At 43.9% G+C, this 22,189-nt stretch overlaps 1 pseudogene; it reads left to right on the top strand.

The window, feature by feature from the left end:
* The window catches only part of LOC134337169 (ubiquitin carboxyl-terminal hydrolase 35-like), a 33,027-nt pseudogene that overhangs the window by 4,498 nt on the left and 6,340 nt on the right, over nt 1–22,189 (top strand).

The raw sequence follows: 22,189 nt of genomic DNA, 5'->3' as shown, positions 1-22,189 counted from the left end.
AGATGATTGTACATTCTAGTATCAATTGTTTGGTGACAATAAAGTATAAAGTAAAGTATCAGCTTTGCCAGTGACAGCCACATTCCTAGAATGTGGAATATCTGAGGCTGACCAGAGTCCCAGGATCTGGAACAGTGCTCTTGGAGGAAAGGGAGCCCAGATGACACTGCACCAATAAGTTTATACATGCATTTATCTTCTTTAAACACCAAAGAAATTAAATGTCTGTTGAGTAAGTCAGGTCTTAAGTCAGTCAGAATGCGTGCTAGCAATGTTGGAACCCTAGTGCGGAGGAAAGACAGAGTCCAATGTAGAGATGACAACTAGTGTTTATTCTTAAGAATTCCAAAAGCAACCTCGCGAGACGTAACATTCTCAAAACTAGGACCATTAACCCTAAATTGTGTCGCCACTTAAATATTACAAATAACATGGAATTCCCGAGATAAGTTACACAAGTTTAAACATAAAACACCCAGAGTCTGCATGACAAAGAGTGAGTCACTCAAAAAAAACAAGGAAAACAATTAACAAAAATTAACCAATAATAGTGCTCTTAAAGATCTCAGAGCCCAATTCTCTCCAGCTTGCCAGACAAGACCAAATACCTCTTTACAAAGTCATATTACTATGTTTCGAGTGAGATTCTCCTTGTTAATAGAGGCAGTCTGATAGAAACAGCTCTGGCAGGGAATCTTACAGCAATGGAAATGGATACCCCGGACAATGTAGGACCTCAAGAGGCTTCCTGTTTTCTGGAGAATGACAGGTACAGGAAGTATTTTCAGCTGAAGGTGCACATCCTCTGACTTTGGAGCTTGGGCAATAACAGTCCATCCACAAGGCTGAATGTTTCATGTGCAGTCGGCTTCAGGACGTGGTCATCCTGCAGCTAAAGTGAGTGCATGTATCAGGGAGACTAGGAGATCACCAGGCAGACTGGTGCAGGGAGATAGGTCAGCAGAGCCGTGAGGACTCCCTGCTCTCTAACTGTATGATATTCAGAGTACTGATTGGGGATACTCTTCCTCTCGGGACAGAGGCATGGCCAGACAAGTGGGTTCATTGTGCAGGCAGAGGAACAGGAAGAGGAATGGCTCCTAATTTGTGGAGCAGAATATCAAACTTTTCATCAAAGGAATTCGTCAGTTGGAGGGTAATAGGCTTAAACAAGCAAACATCAACATTCATTCTATCCACCAGGGGTGTACAATGAATTCAGTGTGATCCACTTATAAAATATCCTGCTGTTACATCCCCATGTTACTCTAACAACTCCTTCCAAACCTTACAGCTCAACTGCAAGTACACAAGGTCAGAATAAGCAGGAAGTGTCCCCTGCAAGTTCACTTCCAAGTTACAAACTATCCTGACTTGGAAATATCTCGCAAATAGATAAAAATATCTAGTCTTAGAGCTCAGAATAATTTCTATAAATTTACTGTGATAGGGAGTTTCCTGAATGTTTAGCCTGTGGGAGAAAGTAACTAAAACATGAATGGTTTGAGTTCGTAATATGTTGTGTGATGTGTGGCCACCCGTGAGTTCACATGAGTTTTATCGATCTCTATCTCACAGCCAAGGTATTAGTGCAGGGAGATTCAACTGTTATATTGAAAATGGAGCCAGTTAATTATCTGAAACTGCTGGACTGTGGGGAGTAAGGCTGGGGCATGCAATGTTTTAAATATTGAACTAGTCTGAGGTTAACAGGCCAAATGGCCTCACTTTCTGAGGGAACCATTCTGATTCACCATTATTGTTATGATGACCTGTGAGTCTGAGACTGAGAATTTAGTTCTGGCACCTGCCAAGTAAAGCCTTGTTTTTGTGCAGTTCATAAAGTTGATAATTGACTGATATTTCCCAGTTTCTTCACTTGTTTCTGTACTATCTAGTCACTGAGATTAAATGACAGCATCCATCTCCAGTGTAGTACAATTCGCTTTGTAACTCTGGTTAGATCTGGAGATGATATTGTCCAGAAGTTTCTTAGGGAGTCAAAAGGAGTTGCCACCTTTATGGTTACAGCTGTTTTATCAGATGTTCATCATGGTAGAGATCAGATAAGTCCAGCCTGTACCAGCAAACAAAGCAGAAAAAATCACAAAGGAATGTGAACAAATGCTTCACTTCCATATTGGAAAACCAGTTGGACTGCTCCCTGATAACAAACCCAAGAGCAGTGACTGATTCACACATCAGTTTGACAAATATACAGTAGAAATAGATAACTCCTGGTTGCTAAAAATCTACAGATAAATAGAATCAAGATTCGAGATTGTTTAATGTCATTTCCAGCCACTGTGCAAGTGCAAAGAAAAACAAAATAATTGTTACTCCAGATCAGATGCAGCATAAAAAGCCAGAAAATAAGGAATACAATACTAAATAGCACAATAAATATAAATACCATAAGGACATAAGACATAGGAGCAGAAATAGCCCATCTGGCCCATTGAGTCTGCTCTGCCAATCAATCATGGTTGATCCTTTTTTTCCCTCCTCCTCAACCCCAGTTCCTGGCCTTCTCAAATACATGAGATAGCTTACATACACAGATTGATTGTATGTCCATAAACTGACACTAGGCACAGGAGTGTCTGTACATAAGGTAACTGTGACAGGAAATGATGAAGTAGAGGTGGTGAGGGTGTGCATTTAAAGATGGAGGAGTTAGTCATCCTTTGTACTTGAGGAAATTAACTCTTTTTGAATCTAGTGGTCCTGGTGTGGATGCTATGCAGCATCCTCCCAGCTGGGAGTGGGACAGTCAATGTGCAGGGTTGGTGGGATCCTTCATGACATTACTGGCACCATTCTGCTTATGCGTCCTTGATGGTGGGTCAACTTGTGCCACTGATGCATTGGGCATACCCATGGTATTGAACTTGCTGTCCACCACAGAGCAGTTTCCTAACCATGCAATGAGAAAGCTTGTTAGGATGCTCTGTATTGCACATCTGCAGAAGGACATGAGTAAAGATGTGCACAGTCCAGCTCACTTCAGCCTCCTCGGAAGTAGAAGTGTAGGTGAGTTTTCCCAAGTGTGCAGGATGTCTTCTGGGATGATGAGACGTGATGCATGATGTGTGGCCAATGTGATGTGTGTGGTGTGAGTTCTCCTGACATCAATAACAATCTTCCTTGTCTTGCTGACATTGAGGAACAAGTTAGTTGCCTGGAACCAGGCATCAAACTCTTCCACCTCCTCTCTGAAGGCTGTATTATCATTGTTGGTGATGAGCCCCACCACTGTTGTGTCACTGGGAAACCTGACAATGTGATTACTTAATATTTGGCTGTGAAGTGATGTGAGAGCAGAGTGTTTAACAATGGGGTCAGCGCAGAGCCCTGGGGGTGGGGGCACCCGTGTTAAGGATCATGGAGAGGGAGGAGCAGTTGTGCATCCTGACTGTCTGAGGTCTGTTTGTTGGGAAGTCCAACAACCAGTTGGACGGTGGTGCATTTAGACTGAAGAGTAGGAGTTTGTTCACCAAGGTCTGTGGGACAATAGTGTTGAATGCTGAACTGCAATCCAGAAACAGCATTCTGACAGTCCTGCTGGAGGGTCTTGGCCTGAAACGTCGACTGTACTCTTTTCGATAGGTGCTGCCTGGCATGCTGAGTTGCTCCAGCATTTTATGTGTGTTGCCTGGATTTCCAGCATCTGCAGATTTTCTCTTGTTCTGACACAAGTGCTCCTGTTTTCTCGGTGTACCAGGGCCAGGTGCATGACAGATGCTATTGCATTCGTCATTCGATAAACATATTTGTGAGTGTCCAGTGTGGTGGGAATGAGCTTTTGATGTGTGCCATTACCAGCTGTTCAAAGCACTTCATGAACATTGGTGTCAGTGACACCAGTTGATAGTCATTTAATTCTGACATTGCAGAGTACTGTTGTAGAGGAATGATGGTGGCTGATCTGAAGCATATATATTCAAAGTCATAGTCATAGTCATACTTTATTGATCCCGAGGGAAATTGGTTTTCATTACAGTTGCACCATAAACAATTAAATAGTAATAAAACCATAAATAATTAAATAGTAATATGTAAACTATGCCAGGAAATAAGTCCAGGACCAGCCTATTGGTCAAGGTGTCTGACCCTCCAAGGGAGGATTTGTGATGCTTGATGGCCACAGGCAGGAATGACTTCCTATGATGCTCAGTGTTGCATCTCGGTGGAATGAGTCTCTGGCTGAATGTACTCCTGTGCCCAACCAGTCCATTATGTAGTGGATTGGAGGGTGGCTAATGTAACCCCACTTTTTAAAAAAGGAGGGAGAGAGAAACTGGGGAATTATAGACCGGTTAGCCTAACGTCGGTGGTGGGGAAACTGCTGGAGTCAGTTATCAAGGATGTGATAACAGCACATTTGGAAAGCGGTGAAATGATCGAACAAAGTCAGCATGGATTTGTGAAAGGAAAATCATGTCTGACGAATCTCATAGAATTTTTTGAGGATGTAACTAGTAGAGTGGATAGGGGAGAACCAGTGGATGTGGTATATTTGGATTTTCAAAAGGCTTTTGACAAGGTCCCACACGGGAGATTAGTGTGCAAACTTAAAGCACACGGTATTGGGGGTAAGGTATTGGTGTGGGTGGAGAATTGGTTAGCAGACAGGAAGCAAAGAGTGGGAATAAACGGGACCTTTTCAGAATGGCAGGCAGTGACTAGTGGGGTACCACAAGGCTCAGTGCTGGGACCCCAGTTGTTTACAATATATATTAATGACTTGGATGAGGGAATTAAATGCAGCATCTCCAAGTTTGCGAATGACACGAAGCTGGGTGGCAGTGTTAGCAGTGAGGAGGATGCTAAGAGGATCCAGGGTGACTTGGATAGGTTGGGTGAGTGGGCAAATTCATGGCAGATGCAATTTAATGTGGATAAATGTGAAGTTATCCACTTTGGTGTCAAAAATAGGAAAACAGATTATTATCTGAATGGTGGCCGATTAGGAAAAGGGGAGGTGCAACGAGACCTGGGTGTCATTATACACCAGTCATTGAAAGTGGGCATGCAGGTACAGCAGGCGGTGAAAAAGGCGAATGGTATGCTGGCAATTATAGCGAGAGGATTCGAGTACAGGAGCAGGGAGGTACTACTGCAGTTGTACAAGGCCTTGGTGAGACCACACCTGGAGTATTGTGTGCAGTTTTGGTCCCCTAATCTAAGGAAAGACATCTTTGCCTTAGAGGGAGTACAAAGAAGGTTCACCAGATTGATTCCTGGGATGGCAGGACTTTCATATGAAGAAAGACTGGATGAACTGGGCTTGTACTCGTTGGAATTTAGAAGATTGAGGGGGGAGCTGATTGAAACGTATAACATCCTAAAGGGATTGGACAGGCTAGATGCAGGAAGATTGTTCCCGATGTTGGGGAATTCCAGAACGAGGGGCCACCGTTTGAGGATAGAGGGGAAGCCTTTTAGGACCGAGATTAGGAAAAACTTCTTCACACAGAGAGTGGTGAATCTGTGGAATTCTCTGCCACGGGAAACAGTTGAGGCCAGTTCATTGGCTATATTTAAGAGGGAGTTAGATATGGCCCTTGTGGCTACGGGGGTCAGGGGGTATGGAGGGAAGGCTGGGGCGGGGTTCTGAGTTGGATGATCAGCCATGATCATAATAAATGGCGGTGCAGGCTCGAAGGGCCGAATGGCCTACTCCTGCACCTATAATAAAATTAAAATAAAAGATGGTATGCAACTTCGTCAGAGAGTCCAGTTCCATCCCCACAACAGCACAACACATGGGACAGCAGTCTGGATGAGTGAAGTGTTGTAGATGTCCGTGTGGAGGTCAGTGAGCTGGTGTGTACATTTCCTGAGTGCTCAGCCTGGGATGTTGTCTGGCCCGGCTGCCTTATGGGGTTTGAATCTCTTCGGAGTCCTTGTGATGATACAAACATGAAAGCAAGTGTAAGCAAAACTAACACTAGAAAAAGACAATAAAAACAATAATTTGAGCTTTAATTAACACAGCTCAGTCAGAATCAGAACCAGGTTTATTATCACTGACAGATCCAATACCCTTCCCTTGTGACTCTCTCTTTGGTAACATGAAATCATTTAAAATCTGAGGACAATAACATGCAAGGTCGGACATTATTAGCAGTTCTTCATGGGATAAACTGTCGAAAACATTGATGGTGACAAAACAAATGATGGTGATGAGGAGGTGTACAGGAGTGAGATAGATCAGCTGGTTGAATTGTATTGCAACAACAACCTTGCACTTAACGTCAGTAGCAACAATGAACTGGTAGTGGACTTCAGGAAGCGGAAGTTGAAGGAACACACACCAGTCCTCATTGAGGGATCAGCATTAGAAAGTGTGTGCAGTTTCATTCAAAAGGCGATGACTCAAACAGACAGTATCCGACATTAAGGTACCATCATTCAGGACATGCCCTCTTCCTAATGCTGCCATCAAGGGGAGATACAGGAGCCTCAAGACACCACCCAATGTTTCAGGAACAGCTTCCTCCTCTCTGCCATCATATTTTTGAACGGACAATGAATCCATGAGTACTGCAACAGTACTTTTCCTTCTCTTTTTCACTACTTGTTTAATTTAATCTTAATAATTCTTTCTGTCCCCTAATGGGTGGTGTATTGTGTATATTTCCCTCAATCTTGAGGCCTGGGAGTTTGAGGGTTCCGTGTAGATATGGGAACAGGTTGAAGAGTGGAGTGACCGTCAGCCTCCACCTGTAGATGGATGACCTCAAGCTGTAGGCCAGAAATGAAAGAGACATTGACTTACTAATCCACCTGACAACGGTGTACGGCAGAGACATTGGGATGTCAGTTGAACTGGAAAAGCGTAGCTGGATGGTAGTGAAAAGAGGGAAACTCATCAATTCTAAAGGAATCGAGTTACCTGAAGGCAACATATCTGATGTTCAGGACACCTACAAACACCTGGATATCCTACAGACACAAGGAATTCACAATGAGGACACAAGGGAGGCTACAACATCCAAGTACCTCCAAAAAGTGAGAGAGTTCCTAAAGAGCCAGCTGATTGGCAAGAATATGGTCAGAGTCATCAACACATTCGCCCTGCCAGTTATCAGATACCCAGTTGCAATAATGTGCTGGACAAGGAACGAGCTGGAAACCGCTGACATCAAGACCCTGGAACAACTAAAAATACATGCATGCTTTCACCCAAAGTCTAACATTGAACGACTCCACACCTGCTGGAATAAAGGAGGATGAGGTCTTGGAAGTGTCAAGGCCACAGTCCTGGGAGAAATGTGAAACTTCTGTGAGTATGTCAGGAAGATGGCCCTTAGGGATGACCTGCTTAGAGAATACCTCAGACAGTAAGCTGTCATGTTCCGGTCCATGAAGTTCGTATTTCGGTTCACGGTCCGGTCCATCGGCCCTTGGTCCAGGTTTTCCTGTCTACCCTGAATCTGTTCTTGCTGAGTTCTAATTGAGGCAGCTGATGCTAGTTGGTGCTGGCTATATAAATACCTTCAGAGACCCAGGCGTGGCTGCTGGATTGTTCTTGTCCTTACTCCTTGTATCCCTTGCTCTGCCTTCTGTTTCCTCACCTGCAGCCTTGCCTTTCTTGCCGGTAACTCTCACCTCGCCTGAAGTTCTTGTCTCGCCTTGCTTTGCCAGAAGCCTTGCCTTGTCCTGCCGGTAACTCTCGCCTCACCTGAAGTTCTCGTCTTGCCTTGCATTGCCTGAAGCTTTGCCTTGTCTTGCTGGTAACTCTCGCCTCGTCTTGCCTGCACCAACCTGTACCTAGCTCCCTTCCTGTCCCTTGCCTTCGCCCAGGTAAGCTAGGCTGACTTGCCGTTACCTGCGGTTGGTTCTGTCCCTTCTTGTCCCTTGCCTCTGTTGGGTGGTGATCCGCGCCCTGCCCAGGAATACCGCGCCCTGCCCAGGTGAACCGTGCCCTGCCCAGGAGGAGCCTGCCAAGCCTCGCCTCAAGTCTCCTGCTTCCTGCCAAGCCTCACCTCAAGTCTCTAGCCTCAAGCCTGAAGACTCCAGCCTCCTGCCTCCTGCCAAGCCTTGCCTCAAGTCTCCAGCCTCCATCCTCCTACCAAGCCTTGCCTCAAGACTCCAGCCTCCTGCCTCCTGCCAAGCTTCGCCTCAAGTCTCTAGCCTCCTGCCAAGCCTCGTCTCAAGTCTCTAGCCTCCTGCCAAGCCTTGCCTCAAATCTCTAGCCTCCTGCCAAGCCTCGTCTCAAATCTCTAGCCTCCTGCCAAGCCTCGCCTCAAATCTTTAGCCTCAAGCCTGAAGACTCCAGCCTCCTGCCTCCTGCCAAGCCTCGCCTCAGGTCTCCAGCCTCCTGCCAAGCCTCGCCTCAGGTCTCCAGCTTCCTGCCAAGCCTCGCCTCAAGTCTCCAGCCTCCTGCCAAGCCTCGCCTCAAGTCTCCAGCCTCCAGCCACCTGCCAAGCCTCGCCTCCAGCCAAGCCTCACCTCAAGTCTCTTGCCTCCAGCCTCCTGTCAAGCCAAGTCTCCAGCCTCTAACCTCAAGCCTGGAGACTCCAGCCTCCTGCCTCCTGCCTCCTGCCTCCTGCCAAGCCAAGTCTCTAGCCTCTAGCCTCAAGTCTGAAGACTCCAGCCTCCTGCCTCCTGCCAAGCCAAGTCTCTAGCCTCTAGCCTCAAGTCTGAAGACTCCTGCCTCCTGCCTCCTGCCAAGCCAAGTCTCTAGCCTCTAGCCTCAAGCCTGAAGACTCCAGCCTCCTGCCTCCTGCCAAGCCAAGTCTCTAGTCTCTAGCCTCAGCCTGAAGGCTCCAGCCTCGTCCTGCCTTCCTGCCAAGCTTTGTCCTTGCCTGGTTCTGGGGTCCGAGCCAGAGGCAAGACCCAGGTACTGGGTCCTTTTCCAGTCTCTGGCTCAGAGTCCAAGCCCAGGCTCCTAGCTCTCTTGTCCAGTCCTGTTCCGGGTTCCTGTTTTCATGTCCATGTCCTTGCCCTCAGTCTGTATCCTAGTCCCGTCCCATGTCCTTCAGTGTCTGTGTCTTGTACTTGGGTCCACTGCCAGCCTCCTCTTTATGACACAAGCAGGGACATGGAAATGGAAGTGGGTGAAGCAGAGCCAGAGGACCAGACGGCATGGCAGGACAAGTCAGTGAACAGGATGTACCATCCTGACAGGGCTGAGGAACAGCACAGAAGTACTGCTCATGGCTGCACAAGAACAGACACTGAACACAAGAGCAATAGAAGCAGGGGTCGATTAAAGCAAACAAGACTCAAGATGCAGACTGTGGAAGGAGTCCACTGAAACCATCCAGCACATAGTAGCAGAGTGTAAGATGCAGACAGGGACAGCATACACAGTCAAGTTGCAGGAATTGTGTACAGGAACATCTGCACTGAGAATAGATTGGACACCCGCAAGATCAAATGAGGAACACCTGAGAAGATAGTGGAGAATGACAGAACTAAGATCCTGTGGGACTTCCAAATATAGACTAATAAGCAGGTATTGGCCAAGCAACCAGACATAGTAACACAGGACAAGAAACAGGAGAAAGCAATGCTAATAGATGTGGCACTCCCAATTGATAGTAACATCAGGAAGAAAGAATATGAGAAGCTGGAGAAATACCAGGGTTTGAAAGAGCAGATACAAAGAACATGGAAGATTAAAGCCAGAGTAATTCCGCTGGTGACAGGTGCACTTGGAGCTGTGACACTGGACTGGGAGAGTGGCTCCAACCAATGCCAAGAACAAGATCTGATATGTCTGTCCAGAAGAGTGCACGACTAGGGACGGCAAGGATACTGTGCCAAACCCTCAAGCCCACAGGCCTCTGGTAGATGACCCAAGATTGAGGGAGAAATACACATACACACCACCCATAGCAGGTGAGAAAACATATGTGCCCCTTATTGAAATTTATCATTTATTAAATTATTATGGAATGTAACATAGTGTTGCTGCAAAACACCCAATTTCATAATGTATGCCAGTGATATTAAATATGATTCTGATTCAGAAACATTCCCCTTAACGAAAATACTGCCACAAAATGTTTAACATGGAAACTTACTGTCAATATAAGTAAACACTTCAGTTATTGTTCAGACAATATTATTGTTTGTATCCAGAGTTTCAACCATAAATGATCCTGCTTCACTCTATAGAGTCCGATATTTCAATAGTATGAATACACTAATACAATCTGACAATAATATTCCAACTTGTTATCAATGAACTGTAGAATATTAAGACCCAAAATTCTTGTCATTGATAAAATTTAACTGAGATTTTCTGATCCTTGGAATGAAAATACTACTTTGAAAGCCAGCTGCACTCATTTCAATATAAAAAGTTTGACTGGGTGAGGCAAGGCTGCTGTGAGTTTGTCCTGCAGCAGTTTACACTATGAATGGAGGAGGCCTGGAATGTAACACTGTGAGAAAGTATTCCATGGGAAATTGTCTATTATTGTTAATGTGGAAGAAACAACCCATTTTAATGAACAATTCTATAATTAAAAATTGCTTCACAATAAAAAAAAACAGCTTTGGTTCAGTTTAGAGCAGCTGCTGCCTGGGTATGAAAACAACAAACATCTGTGGCCACAGCAGGATATGAGCTGTTATTTTAAGGAGAGGTACAGCCTAGAATGCTTACATTTGCCATTTCTATCAAATATCACAGTTTCTGTTCGACCTGATATTATTTTAAGTATCTGTGAAGCACTTGACCATTAAAGGGACATTATATCCAGTGCTCCCCTTGAGTAATGGCAGTGAAAATAAGAATTCCTTCAGAAATTGTGCCATATTGGTTGTCAGATTAACTCCACTCACCAGATTCATTCACTGAATTCCAGGGGAAGAAAATGTTATTCAGGTCGATAGTTTAACTGTGCGATGGTCAGTTAACCCACATTATAGAAATGAAGAGAGTTGTAGAATATGGCTTCCATTAACTGCTCTCTACTTTCCAAGAACCTATTGATCACACCTACCAGTACGACCATTGACAGAAGAATCTTCCATATGTGGATTGGTGAGGTTGAGGTCAAGTATGTTTCTCTCTGCTGTTGCTCATTCATTGCCTGCTGCAGGCTCTCACTCGAAGCTTTGTCTTTCAGGACATGGCCAACTCAGTCTGTGTTGGTGCAACCCAACCACTCTTGGTGACCACCATAGAAGTCCCAGTAAACATTCTGTGTTCTTGCTTCTATTAGTACTTACTCTGTGTTGCTCAACATAGGGAACATCGATTCATCCGTGGAGGGAGGCCAGGAGATTGTAATCAGGAGGAGGTCTCTGTGTCCATGTTTCTCTTGATGTTATGAGACTTCACTGTGTCTGCATTCAATGCTCCAGGCACCAAGGGCTCCTCTCCCCTGCTGGTACACCATTGTACCCCCAGCTCCAGAGGGTCATTTAGGACAAGACACACCCAGGATGGTGAGGGTGAAATTGCCATTTTGTCTCTCCTGCTCCTGTGTATTTCTGGAGCCACGCTTTGCACAATGTAATGTCAAGCAACCCAGAAACAGGACATCTCTGCAGGATGATGGATTTCCAGCATCTGCAGCATCTCTTGTGTTTATCATCATTGTGGAAGTTCCTCTGGGAAGTATACTCATCCCAACTGCTTCATCAGTGACCTTCCTCCCATCATAAAGTCAGCAGTGGGGTGTTCACAGACATTTGCAGAATGTTCAGTTCCACTTGTAACCCCTCAGCTAATGCTGCAGTCCCAGCCTGTACGCCACTCAGACGTAGAAAACATTCAGCCATGGGCTGATAAGTGACAAGTGATATTTGCACCCATAGTGTCAGGCAATGACTATCTCCAAGAACAGAGAATCTAACTCCCTAGGATTGACATTCAATAACATTAACATTGCTAAATCCTCTACCATAAATATCCCAAGAGTTCACGTTGACTGGAAAATTATGTGGACTATTGAAATAAATACCATTGTCCCAGGACTGGCTCAAAGGCTGGATATTATGTAGTGGGTGACTCACCTCTTGCCATCACAAGATACTTACATTTTTTTATATTCAGTAGGTAAAGATTTGATGGAATATTTTCCGCTTACTTGGATGAGTGCAATCCCAACGATTCTCAAGAACCTCTGCATCACCCTGTATGACTAGTGACGAGTACCTCAAAATTAACCGAAGTATTCATTCCCTCCACCTCTTCCCAGAGTAGCAGAGTAGCAGTACAAGGTGTACCTCAGTTATTCACTCAGCTCTCAAACACCAGCTAGACTACCTAGAGCAGTGTTTTGCAATCATTTTTAGCCCAATGCCCCCCTTTAAGCATCTTCATACTTGCCAACACTGCTCTTAGGCACAATGTACTTTCTGGCAACCCCATGGTTTAAAAACATGTCTATCATATGCTGACATGGGAAAATTGATTCTGCTTTAAATTCTTATTTTTCTTTAAACCTAGCTTACACAGTACCTGTACACTGTACAGCAGCTTCGATATCAATGTGATCCTTGAGCTTGATGGTTTTTAGCAAGAGTTGAAATATCTGTTTCAAGTTGTGACAGCAAAAGCTTTACATCCCCACATGTAACAACGTCCAAGCAGTTTCAGTTTTCTTTTTGTGAGTATGTGGTTCACTGCACTGAAACCACTTTCAACAAAGTAGGAGGATGGAAGTGCAATGAAGAGCAGTTTGGTTCTTCTCCAAAGACCAGGGAACATTATATGACAGTGTAACCACATATAACAAAAGCCAACATTTTTAAAAAATCATTTTTGCTTCTTCATCATTCTGAATTTTGTTAATTTCTTTTTGCAAGCTCTCTTCCTGCTCGTCCACCTTGCAAAGAAATGGCTTAATGTTCCAGTCTGGAATTTAAAGATTGTTCAAATCCTTGAATTGATTCTGAAAATCCTTCTTCAGTGACTGCAGGTATAAGCAGTACTCTTTTGAATCATTGTCTGAGAAAGAGAATGCCATACTATCCATGCAGGGAAATTGTGTAAACGTTCTTCTCCCAGTGTTTTGCTTACATGTATATTTCCAATTTTCTGATAAAAGTAGCTTAGTACTTTTTGCCTGGATTAAATTAATATTCTCGCTCTGCAGTTTGCAGTTTCATATTTATAATGCTCATTTTGTCATACAGATTGCCTAGGTATGCCACATCTCAATGTAGAAGTTTAATCTTGTTTCCCAAGTTCTTGTCAACTTTGAGCAAAAATTCAACCACAGTGTCAAAAAGGTTGAAGAAACATTTTAAGCAGCAGCCTTTTGACAGCCATCTGTCATATATGGTGCTCCATCTGATGCACAAGAAATCATGGTCCTAATCAGAATACTTTTATTCTCAATATACATTTTGATCTCATCTTAGATTGATTCTCTGTTGTTTTTTGTTTTTATCTTTTCACAATGGAGAATCTCTTCGTAAACTTTTCCATTTTTGATAGACCGTAAGTATGCCATTAGCAATGTCTCGTTGTTTTGCACAGTTGGCTCATCCAGTTGTATCCCAAATTCAGTTTCTTATAGCACTGTGCATAGTCGATATCAATGTCTTCACTCATTTCGTCAACACAAATAGCTACAGAATTATTACTTTGAGGAATTGATTTTAAAATACTGCTTTCTGTTGTGAGATCAGTGGTGAGCACTTCTGATACAGCAGGCATGATTAAATTTTCACTAATAGGATGAGATTTTTCACATTTTGCTATCATTTTGGAAATGCGGTAAGAAGCCACGAGACCACTATCAAAGTCATCTTTCAATTTCTTGACAAATGATTCCAGTCAAACACTTGCTTCACATTGTGGAACTGGGTAATACCATAATTAGCTTTTTTCATAGCATCGTTTATGGAAGTTTTCCTGCAAACTAGATGGTTTCATGGCTTCATTAGATACAACAGTATTACAAATAGACACATGAAGCATTGCTGATCTGATGGGAATGAAATTAAACCAGACTCCAGATATGTAACATTGCATTGTTGCACTTTCTGTTGTTTTCATTTCTTAGCAGGATTGGAATTGAAGGCTTCTTTGCCTTCAGACTTGTAGAGATCATGCGGTACATATTTATCTATCATAAACAGGGCTAAATTAAAGTAAAAAATTAACACAAGGTGGGAATGCCTCTCGCATGTTGATGATGGCAGTGAGTTGGCATGGGTAGAAAGATGGTAGTGACATACAAAGGAGCGAAGAGGTGAAGACGATCAGAACAGTGAAAATTACGTTAACAAGGAATCAGATTAGAATCTGAATGGTAGTCAGGATAGAGGTAATGTTGGCAAGCAATTATACTATTCAAGTTAGTGCAACTGACCAATCATGTAAGGTCTCATAATTATAGTGCCATGAAAGGGTGCCGCTTACCGCACCCCCTGGCCCTTCCCCCACCCCCAAGGATCTTGAATGCATCCCAATATACTTCTTTTTCTCCTAATGCCCCCTTAGGACACGTAATTGCCCACATTGGGAGTCACTGGCCTAGAGGGACAAGTGCAGTAGATGCAGACAAGCACCACCACCTGCAGTATCTCCTCCAACTTGCAAACCATCAAGACCTGGAAATGCATCACTGGTCCACCACTGTGGTTCAGGAATATTCTCTCGGACATCACTGTCAGAATACCTTCCCCAGTTCAGCAACAGTGTGACAGTACAGTTCACAACCAATGTTCACAGGATGAGCAATGGATACTGGGCCTGCCAGTGATGCCCAGATTCCATCAATGAAGTTTTAAAATTGAGAAATCAATGTACGCCCATTCGTACATTTACTGAATCACAGTTTAATTTGGTTATAGATATTAGTCATAAGAGCCAGATTCTTGTAGATTGGTTTGTATGCAAAAATGGAAGGAGGCAGATTTTAAGATCAGACATCTTCTTTCCCCCAACTGATGAGATCAAAAGTTCAACCACTTCCTGAATTGGATATTGAACTGGAATTGGTTTACTATTGTCACATGCACTGAGGTACCATTGTACCGCACATTCAAGCAGTACAAGCAAATACAATAATGGAATTCACAGTAAAGTGTAGCAACCATAGAGAAAATGCAGAGCAGGTAGACAATAAGTGCAAGATTAGAATGAGGTGGATTGCAAGGTCAAGAATCTATCTTATCGTACTAGAGGATCATTCAATAGTCTTATAACTGCAAGCAGAAGATATTCTTGAGCCTGCTGGTACATGCTTTCAAACTTTTTCTGATTAGCCTGATGCGAAAGGAGTTAAGAGATAATGTCCAGGGTGGAAAGGGTCTTTGATTATGCTGGTTGCTTTAATGAGGCAGCAAGAAATATAGACAGAGTCCATGGAGGAGAGGATGGGTTTCTTGCTGTGCTGAGATATATGTACAACTGTCTCAGTACCATTGATATGGACAGGATCGTATGCCAATGATCTTGTCAATTCCTGAAGTAACTGACTAGATCATTTGCTTGGTTGACATCGAGGGAAACGTTCTTGTCATGACACCATGTTACTGAGCTCTCTGCATTTTCTTGTATTCTGGCTCATTGTTCTTTGAGTTATGGCCCACGAATGTGTTGGAGCAAAGTTGGGCTGTGCAGTATTGAGTGCAGATGAATATCATCTCCAGGTTGAATATGTCAGTTATATTTTGATAAATAATTTACTTTGAACTTTGAACTTAGACTGTACAGGGAGTAGAGTAGTGCCTGACTACAAAATCTTGTGGAACACCAGTGTGGAAAATACTCTTGGCAGTGGTAGTGCTGCCCAGCTTTACTGATTGGGATCTCTTGGTCAGGAAGTCAAACTTCCTGTTGAAAAAGGAGGTCTTGGATCTTTGAGATGAATTTGCCTGGGATGACAATATTGAAGCTGGGGCTGTAGTCAATAAACAATAGACTAACATAGGTGTCTTTACTGTCCTGATGCTGCAGAGATGGCTGTAGAGTCAGGGAGATGATGTCCACCATGGACGAATTGCAGTGGGCTGAGGTTGACTGGGATGATGAAGTCATTGCGTGCCATGACCGGCCTCTCAAAATGTTGAAGTCTGGATGACTGCCACATTGGAGAAAGGATCGGCGTGCGATGTGTCAGCTGAGGGCCTTTAGCACAGACCACAAAGCTTAAAGTGAGGCAAAGGCACTTGTTGATCTGAAGAAGTGGTGGGGTATTTTCATTGTGCGGCTCATCTATGTTATTGAATCCACCAGCATTGAATTAGAGTGAGTAAAATGATATCTATTTAGGAAATATTCTCCAGTCTGAATTGAACAAGTCCACCTTTCAATCAATAGGAATCGTGGTCTACAGCCAATGTTTGACAATACTATAGTGAACGATTTTGATATCAGGTCTGGTGCAGATTTCTGTATTAAATGCAGAGCAGAAGCTTTTGCAGTATCATGTCGGCAGACAAAGTCAAGCAAAATCTCTCATTCAATTTGGTGGTATTTGTTCTAAATGGAAGAATAAAGTATGAGTTTGTCCAATTGTACATTACCAAGACCAAGAACCCCCAGGTGGACAATGATACCTCGCTGGATTATATAACAAGTGTGGATGTGAGGAAGTGGCTGGAACATATTTCACAGGATTGACTCAAACTAGATACAGGTTCCAAAGTGTTTGTAACAAATGTTGACTGTTCTTTCATTTCCTTAGACACTGCCTGACCTGCTGAGTTCCTCCAGCAATTTGTGAGTGTTGCTCTGTAGGTGAGCATGTTCTCCTATGAGATACCTGCTCATTATATCTGGGTGGTTGATTGAGACCTGTGCCCATTGTCAAGCAAAGTGAGTGAAATGTTTGGCTGGATCCACTACAAAAAGTTTTCTGGAGATCTGGAAGGGAAAGTCTGTCTGACACAAGGAAGGAAGGACACTGCATGGGGTACTGGATCGGCAAGCATGGAGTAAGCTGGAGGTAAATTTCTGGGATGAGTGAGTTGTCTTTGTCCTGAGCAGAAAAGCAAATTTTAAAAAAGCAAGATGTTGGGGGAATTCAGCAGGTAAGGCAGCATCTGTGGAGGGAAATGGACAATAGATGTATTGGGTAGGGTCCTTTCATCTAGACTGAATGACAAGAGGGCAGATATCCAGTATAAAATGGTGAAGGGAAGGGGTGGAACTAGAGGTGCAAGTGAGAAATGGATCAATGTGAAGGGTGCGAGGTGACAGATAGATGGAGAAAGGGGAGGTGGAAATGATGACAAAGATAGTAGGTGATAGATGGACGAAACAAGGGCTGAAGATGATGGAATCTGATTGGGGAAGTTGGGTAATGGAAACAAGTGAGAAAGATGGGGAGGGCAGATGGGAATGGTGAGGGAGGGGAGACGTAGTGGAACAAGTGTATGGGTCATGGGCAGATGTTGTAGGTAGAGTGAGTGACAGAAATTGAGTGTTAGAAGATAAGGAGACCTTAGGAAAAATGGCTAGACCAGGAGAGGGAAAAAAAAGGAAGAGAGGAGGAACAGTTGATTGCAAATTAGAGAATTCAGTTCTCATGCCATTAGACTGTGGGCTACCCAGGTGGCATAGAAGGTGATGGTCCTCTATTTTGTGTTTATCTTTGCCATGGAAGAGGACGAGGCTGAGCACAGACACATCAGTGTCGGAACAGGTTTGAAAATTAAATGGATAACAACTGGGTGCCACAGATAGTCATGGCAGACAGAACACAGATGCTGAGGAAAGTGCCATGCTTCACCAGTGCTGGGGTGGCTACATTGGGAGAACCAGATGCAATAATCTAGGCCGGAGGCTTTGCATTTAATTTTGCATTTGCATGTTTCACCAGGAACCAGACGCCTGATCTTGAAAGCTACCCCCGTCAACAAGTCTATCAATTCCCTCTTAGCTCCCACCATTCTCAATATTTATATTCCAATAAAAAATCATCAAGTTCTCAGTATCAAAGTTTTAGGACAGAAAATCTATGAACAAATGAAAATATGATTCAGTAAGTTATCAACTTAGGTCTATGAAGAATTCTTGAATATTTAAAATACATTCTTGGGATTTGGGCATCATTGTCAAGGCCAATATCAATTACCCATCCCTCATGGAGTGGTGGTGAACCATGGACTGGACTCGCTACCAAACTTCTGAGGAAGGTGCTCTCACAGTGACACTGGGCAGGGTGTTTCAGCAGGTCATTTGAAAGACTGGTGATACATTCACGCCAGGAAGCCAGTTTGAGAGGGGGCCTGAAGAGGTGGTAATCTTCTACATCGCCTGCACTTGTCCTTCCTGGTGACCTTGGCCACTGTTTGGGAGGTACAGTCGGAGGAGCTGAGTATATAACTTGAGATTTCCCACCCTGCAGCCACTGTGGGCTGTGGTGGAATGAGTGAATGTCTCGAGGAGTTATTCCGGGAGGTGTGATCAAGAGGGCTACTGTGTCCAAGATGACACTGAGCTTCTTTTGAGTTATTGGGACTGTTGTCAAACCAGTCAGTGAAGAATACTCCATGATTAGATATAATAAGACCATAGATAAAGGAACTGATTTAGGCCATTTGGCCCATTAAGTCTGCTCTGCCATTTTGTCATGGCTGATCCATTATCCCTCTCATCCCCAATCTCCTGCCTTCTCTCATATGCCATCATGCCCTGACTATACAAGAATCTATCAATCTCTGCCTTAAAATATACCCAATGACTTGGCCTCTAGAACCACCTGTGGCAACGAATTCCATAGATTCACCACTCTCTAGCTACAAGTTCCTCCTCATGTGCATTCTAGCAGAATGCTCCTCTATTCTGAGGATGTTTCCCCTGGTCTTCGGCTCTCCATCATGGGAAACATCCTCTCCTCATCCACTCTATTAAACCCTTTCAACATCTGATAGGTTTCAATGAGGTCAGCCCTCATTCTTTTGAATTCCAGCGATTACAGGCCCAGAGCCATCAAACACACTTCATATGACACATTTTTCAATCCCAGAAACACTTTCATGAACGTCCGTCGGACCTGCTCTAGTTTGAGCACATCCTTTCTTAGATAAGGGACTCAAAACTGCTTACAATACTCCAAGTGAGGTCTTACCAGTGCTTTATAAAGACTTAACATTATATCATTGCTTTTATATTCTCATCCTCTTGAAATGAATGCCAACATCACATTAGCCTTCTTCTCCATTGACTCAACCTGCAAATTAACCTGCAGAGAATCCTGCACAAGGAGTCCCAAGCCCCTTTGCATCTCATATTTTTGCATTTTCTCTCCATTTATAAAAATTGTCTATCCTTTTATTTCCTCTAACGAAGTGTTTGACCTTACACTTCCCAAAACTGTATTCCATCTGCCACTTCTTTTCCCATCCTCCTAATCTGTCTAAGTCCTTCTGTAGCCCCTTTACTTCCTCAAACCTACCTGCCGCTCACCCTATCTTTGTATTGTCCGTAAACCTTGCCACAAAGCCAACAATTCTATCATCCAAGTTATTGTTTTATAACAGAAAAGAAGCAGTGCCAACATACCCCATGTAGAGTACACTGGCCACTGGCAGCCAACCAGAAATGGCTCCCCTTATTCCCACATTTTGCCTGCTGCCAATCAGCCACTGCTTTATCCATGCTCGTATCATTCCTGTAATACCATGGACTCTGAACTTGTTAAGCAGCCTCACGCGCGCACCTTGTTGAATGTCTGCTGAAAATCCAAATACAGAACATCCACCAATTCTCCGTTGTCTATCCTGATTGTTATTTCTTCCAAGAGTTCCAGCAGAATTGTCAGACAAAATTTTCCTTTGAGGAAGCCGTGCTCACTATGGCCCATTTGAAAATATTATGCCTGGATATGCTGTGTGGATAGTTGAAAGACCGAGAGTTATGAGAATGTGATCCACCCATCACCATATAACAGCCTCTGACCTAATCCTGGGTCTAAGCTATTTATCTGGCTGGAACATTTGAGCTTCTGGACAATGTTAACCCTCAGGATATTGATAGTGGAGGATTCAGCAATGTCACTGTCATTGAATGTCAAGGCTCTGTGCTGAGATTCTGTTTTCTTGGGTATTGTCATTGCCTGACACAATAGGTTGTAAATATCTCTGGTCACTTATCAGCATATTACTGAATGTTGTCAAGGACTAGGTGGCCGTCAGGCTGGGTCTGCAGCATTAGCCGAGGGGTGAAAAGTGAAATTGGCCATTCTGCTGCTAAGTTGGCAGAGTTCCGAAGCACCGAGCTTGCAGAATGAGCCTGTGTCAGGTAAAGAGTGAGCAACATTAGGGAGAAACGTAATTGACCTCAGTCTCACCAATCCACCGATGACAGATGGTCTGTCAATGATTGCATGGGTAGAAGTGGCCACTGGAACATCCTTTTGGGGACAAATTCCATTTCTACATTGAGGACTTCCTCTATTGCATGATGTTGTATGGCATAACAGACATGTTACAGAGAATAAATCCAGAACAGCTGACAGCTCAGTACGGGGCATCTCTGAGGCTCTCTGGACTATTAGCATCAGCAGAATTGTCCACCACCATAATCTGTAACCTCACTGTAATCTCATATCCCTGAACCTCCTTCACTGTCAAGCCAGGGCATCTACTCCAGTTGAATGATGAGCACAGCAGGGGTTCTGGGAGCAGCACCAGCCAAACCCAACACTGATGAGGTCTCGGCATGGAGAAAACACAGCATCGCTTCATTTCTCTGTCTTTTGATTGCAATAGAAAGGGAAACAGGCTCAGAAAATGTAATGGGAGTGAATTCACCATCACCCAATTAAACCCATCAGCTCTGATTAACATTTCCTTCCAAATTCAATGAATAAACCTGAGAGGTAATGTTACTCAACAACCAACATGACAGAATTTCTGAAGCAATTCTTGTTCTGAATGTCACAATTCAAGGAGAGCATCAGAGATAATATCCCTTTAAACTGCCAGTGTCTGATCGATTCTTAAAGTTAAAAAGGGTAGAACAGAAACTATGATATTTGGGTATTGTCATATAAAACGCAGATATTAACGTCTTGGCTAAGTTCGGGCCAGCCCCTCACCTTAAAATAACAGCTCATTTCCTGCTGGGACTGCAGATGATTTTTTTCACGGTTAATTCAGGTTAGGTTTAAATCGGTAGTTGCTGGGCGGCGCAGAGCAAACGTCTGGGAGGGCCAATTCCATGCGGAATGTCTAAATAAATAAACATAAATATACTTTGTAGACAGTTGTGTGTGTGAGATGAACTAGCAGAGATTGATTAACTTCGCATGTCACTGGCCTGCCAAGGATCAGCAGTTGGATGACATGAGCAGCTTCTTCATGAAATACTTGCATCAACATTTTAACAGACTCTGCATTTGTGCATTCACTGTGTGGACTGCTATGTTTTTCCAGAACTTCTGTGGAGAGTCAATTATCCTGCCGGCTCTGGAGCAATACAATAGGGACCCTGATTCTTACAGTGGGTTCTTAAATCAATGCTCCCTTGTCTTTGATTTACAACATGAAAGGTTCTCTCAGACAGGAGTAAGGTGGCCTAGATAATTTCCCTCTTATCGGCCAGGCCCGTTCATGCTCAATAACTTTATGGCAGAAAGATGCTCCTGTGTGATCTGATATAAATTTCTTTCTAAGAGTGGGGAGGCCTTTGTCAACCTGCCGGAGGCTCAGAGACACCCAGCTGACTCCTCCAGCTGCATCAGGGTGTGTGATCCATCGCCGACTATTCCATTGATTTCCGTATCCTAGTGGCAGAGCGTGGTTGGGACAATGAGATTTTGATTGCTCTATTCAGACAGGGATTAAATGACCAGCATTAAGGCATTCTTGCAACCAGGGACCAGGTAGAGTATTTGGAGGAATTGATGGACATGGCCATGAGAATTGACAACCATATTTCTGGAAGAAGAAAGGTGTGACGTGACAATCGGGGCATGACTGCGCAAGCGTGTGGACATCAGCCAGTGAGAACAGCGAGAAAAGTTTAAAAGGAGACAGCTTTTTCATGAGGGTGTCAGAGTAGAGAAATACAGAGCAGAAAAGGCTTTGGCTCAATGGGGCTTCGGCAATAACGGGTCAAGGTGAGGTAGATTTCTGTGCAGGTTACAGACAGGAAGTATGTGTGGGAGGCCGGTGTTCTGTGCTCGGTGTCAGATGTGGGAAGTCTGGGAGACTACCAGTCTCCAGGACGGCCACATCTATGCCGGGTGTGTCGAACTGCAGCTCCATAAGGACCGTGTTAGGGAACTGGAGATGCAGTTCGATGACTTTT

The sequence above is a fragment of the Mobula hypostoma genome, chromosome 24, assembly GCF_963921235.1.
Source record: "Mobula hypostoma chromosome 24, sMobHyp1.1, whole genome shotgun sequence".
Classification (NCBI taxonomy): Eukaryota; Metazoa; Chordata; class Chondrichthyes; order Myliobatiformes; family Myliobatidae; genus Mobula; species Mobula hypostoma.
The sequence above is the reverse complement of the archived record's forward strand: the minus strand, read 5'-3'. Positions and strand labels throughout refer to the sequence as shown.